This window comes from Sarcophilus harrisii, chromosome 1 (assembly GCF_902635505.1).
Source record: "Sarcophilus harrisii chromosome 1, mSarHar1.11, whole genome shotgun sequence".
Taxonomy (NCBI): Eukaryota; Metazoa; Chordata; class Mammalia; order Dasyuromorphia; family Dasyuridae; genus Sarcophilus; species Sarcophilus harrisii.
The window spans coordinates 392,692,279-392,696,660 of NC_045426.1; the positions used below are offsets into that span (position 1 = coordinate 392,692,279).

The 4,382-nt window shown below is 38.2% G+C and overlaps 1 pseudogene; it reads left to right on the forward strand.

The window, feature by feature from the left end:
- The first annotated feature begins 1,619 nt into the window (after positions 1 to 1,619).
- LOC100919913 lies at positions 1,620 to 3,423 on the forward strand (annotated as a pseudogene).
- The last annotated feature ends 959 nt before the right edge of the window (positions 3,424 to 4,382 follow it).

Consider the following 4,382-nt stretch of genomic DNA (forward strand, 5'->3'; position numbering starts at 1 on the left):
TAGATCCTGAGTGATCCTTATTGTGGCTCCTCAGTATTTGAATTGTTTCCTTCTGGCTGCTTGTAGTATTTTTTCCTTGTCTGATAGTTTTGGAATTTAGCCACAATATTTTTTGCAGTTTTAATTTTGGGGTCTCTTTCTGTAGGTGACCAATGAATTCTTTCAATATCTATTTTACCTTTTGTTTCTATGACATCTGGGCAGTTCTCTTTGATAATTTCCTGAAAAATAGGGTCTAGGCTCTTTTTTTTCATCATGTATTTCAGGGAGTCCAATAATCCTTAGATTGTCTCTCCTAGATCTATTTTCCAGGTCAGTTATTTTCCCCTTAGGTATTTTAATTTTTTTCTATTTTTTTCATTATTTTTGGGTTTTGCTTGACTCATTCTTGTTGCCTTATTGAGTCATTCATTTCTATTTGTTCCAGTTCTGTATTTTAGTATGTTATTTTCTTCATTTACTTTTTTTTGCTTCTTTTTATATTTGTCCAAATGAATTTTTAAATGAGTTGTTTTGTTCTATGGAATTTTTTTCCATTTCACAAATTTTGTTTTTTAGGGAGTTATTTTCTTTTTGCATTTCACAAATTTTATTTTTTTAAGAAGTTATTTTCTTTTTCTGTTTCACAAATTCTGTTTTTTTCTGGGAGTTTTCTTTTTCCAGTTTATCAAATCTATCTTTTAATGAGTTATATGCTTTTTTCCATTTCACCATGTCTATTTTGTGTTGCCTTTTCCAGACCCTCTTACAAGCCTTTCATTTCCTTTCCCCATTTTTCCTCTAGCTTTCTTTTAAGATCCTTTCTAAGTTCTTCTAGGAGAGCCTTGTGTGATGGGGACCAGATTATTTCATCCCTTGGAGCTTCTGCTGGAGACAATCTGCCTTTATTCTCCTCAGGTTTGAATTCTGTTCTTTTCTTTTGCCATAAAAGCTGTCAATTGTTAGAGTCCTCTTTAATTTTTTACTCATTTTTTCAAGTTAAGTTAAGATCTGCCTTTGGGGAGGGAGAGGTTTTCCAAGCAACCATAGCTGCACTGGGTCAATGCTGACTCACTTCTGGTGTTGGATATGCAATGTGGAGTTGTTAGCAATGCCCTGAGTCTCTGTGCTGTCTGCCTGATGTTTGTGGTTGGAGTCTGTTCAAGCACCCTGAGACTGCACTGCTCCCAGACTCAGCTACCTAGGGCTCTCTGTCTCTCTCCTGCTTCTGACCAAAGCAGAGCTTCTCTGGTCCACTTCCTCCTGCAAATTCTCGGCCCTGTGGAGGTCTTACCACCACACCGAGACTGTTCTGCCCTGGGGCCCTGCCCTGTCTGTGCTTGCATTTGTGGTCAGCTATTTGTGCTTCACTGCCTCTCACCCTTCATCCACCTTCCACGATTCCTAGGGTTGCATTACAGACCCAAGGACATAAAGCACAGTTTTACATCAGAATTCATTGAGGTGGTTCCAACTGAGGCCACATTAATATTCACACCATCAGCAGCTGAGTTGGGCCTGGGTCTAGCAGGAGCTGCTGTTTGAGGGACTCTGTAGAGTTCTGTATTATACCATCTGCAGTCAGAGAGAGGAACCAGTGAAAGAGTATGAAAGTGGAAAGGTAGGGAACAGAAAGCCACATGGTCTCTGGACCTCAGACTTTTGGCTATATTTTTTTGTCTTTCCAAATAGCAGTGGAGGAGGGGCGATCCCCAGCAGTTGAAGTAGCAGCAGGATCCTGGGTTCTACAAAGTAAGAATTGGGGAGAAGTTTATCCCACAGTCCCTTCCTTTGGACAAGGTATTGCATATACTTTACATTCAAGTTGGCAAATTCAGCAAAAAGGTTCTTCATCTCATGGAATAAAGAATATCTTGGACATCTGAAGGTGAAGACAGTATTACATGTGTATATGAACATTAAATACCAAAAACTTAAATCAGAAAGGACAGCTAAAATCTAATTTCAGTCATTCCTATATGCATTAGACAAAGCCGATTTCCATTTGTCCAGTGAAACCATGGCAATGAAGAGTGAGACATTATGAAAGATCTTCCTTATCAACTATTACCAAAGTTCAAGAAGAAAGCCAATAAAAAAATTAGAAGAGGAAAAATAGAATTTCAAAATAAAATTCTGTTTTTTTTTTTTTTATTTTCTTTTATTTCTTTGAGTTTTATAAAGACCTGTTGGTGTGCCAGGTGATCAGTTTGAGGAACACTGAACCAATTTCTAAGTATGAATGCTGTGGATAGCTCTGCAATATCTAACCACAAACAGGACACAGGCATTTCTGAAGCACTTGTGGCTAAGGTCTACCCCAAAACATCTTTAGACTGTAATTGCCTAAGGTATATCTTAACTCCTGATATCATTGAGTCGTGTATTTAGGACGTATCCATCAGTAAAAATGAAAATCTGTTGAAAACATACCACATAACATGACAGAAAAGGAGTTTTGGGGATGATTTTTTTCAATCCTATTATTTTCACGGAGATCAGTTTAGCACAGAGTCAAAAAATTTCTTTGTAGAATGTGCCAAAATGGATGAAAAAGGTGTACAAACAATGATATCACTAGGAGTGAAAAAAACCCCACTACTAAATTTGACAGCACTGAAGTATAAATTAGTAGTTTAAGACTATGGGGTTTCCTCTGTGCCATCTATTCCCAACTCTTCAAAATTCATAAAGGAGAATAGCAGTGCTATGATCATCAAGAAGATATAGCCATCATACTGCTTGCTATGTTCCTGGCAGCAGGTCTTAGGAAACAAGAAGCACAAAATGATCACAATAGTAAGAACAACAGCACAAATGGGAACTCTCAGGATTCATACTTCTTTTAGCTGCCAGTCAAAAGGGTAAAGTTACAGGAATCCATTAAATGTGAGGGCTTAGGAGAGCAGATAGGTGAGAAGTAATGGGGATAGCACACACATACACATAAATCACCCTAAGCCTGAATAAATTATCATGACCCAACTTCAACTGAGTTGCTCCAAAATGTAACAAGTTAGGATATTATGACTTTTTTTTTTCCTCAGAGTATTAAGCAGAGGTGGAAACACATACCCAAACCAAATCAGATACTTTCAAATGGTGATGTAAATACTACCATTACAGCCTTATTCAATAGAGAAGCATTTCTGTAGGGAGAAGCACAGTAAGCCAACAAACAGATAGTGCCAAATGATATTAAATTGAATTTAAATACTTATACATACCTGTGGAGGGAGATTCTTAAACATTTCTGGTCCTTTCCCTCCCAGCTGATAGGTTATTTCTACAAGAAAAGTTAGTGAGAATGAAGAATAACTTGGAACAATTCCAGGCTACTAAAAAATCTCTGTCAATTCCAAGAAATAAATTTGAAGACATTATTTAAACACAAAATTGGTAAATCACATAGAAGAGATGTTGCAGATGACTAATAATAAATAACATCTATTGCAATCCCTTTGTCTACTTAAGAAGCCAGGAAGAAAGAGGAAAGTCAAGGGACTTGCCCAAGCTCTCCCACAAACTCCTCCAAATACCTTTAAATAATGACTCTAAATAAATTCTAGAGCAGCAGAAACCACATAAAGAAAATATAGTGAAATAATTTTCCATCCCATGACATCTTGGAAGATCAGCAGGAAAAGTCTGTTGCACCAGGGCGAGAGTGAAACAGTCTGGTCTAGGTCATACCAGCACAGAGCAGGTCCCATCAAATTGCAGGCCTGAGAGTGACTGAATCAGTGCCAACAGTGGTAGTTTCCAAACCTCTTAACACAAAGACATGAAATATTTCTTAGAAGGCAAGTAGGAAAGGTTTGTGGTATCTGGGTGAGAATGGAGCACAATTCAGCACAGAATGTGCCAGCAGGTCCAGCCCCAACAAATCAGGAGCAGCCCTTGGGAACTATAGAATCAGGACTGGCATTTGCAGCTTCTGGAGATCCCAACATACAGATAGTGAGTGATTCAAATAATTAGTCCATAGGGCATTACAAGGGTCCCTTTGCTTTCACAGCAGGACTCTGTTGCTTTTCTCATACTTGAAGCTGGCATTTCCAGGGCAAGAATGAGCACTATCATCTCAAAGTTTGCAGCCACAGTGAATCTAGGATCCCCCCCTCACAATTCCAGGGCACAAAAGTATGCTTGTGATTTCTTATAGACCAAAGCACAATCCAGGAAAGAGAGAGACTTTTGCACATCACTCAGAAAACGCTGCATAGACATCTGCAGCCACGGGACTTAGGAATTGATCCTATTGCACTTGCACATCCTAGAGTAAAAAGAGCTATGGTTAAATTTGAAAACTGGGAGGCAAATTAATGCAGAATGAAAGAGCTAAATTAGAAATATGCACATATAAAAGACACTATTTAGTAAAGTCACTCAGAAACTGCTTT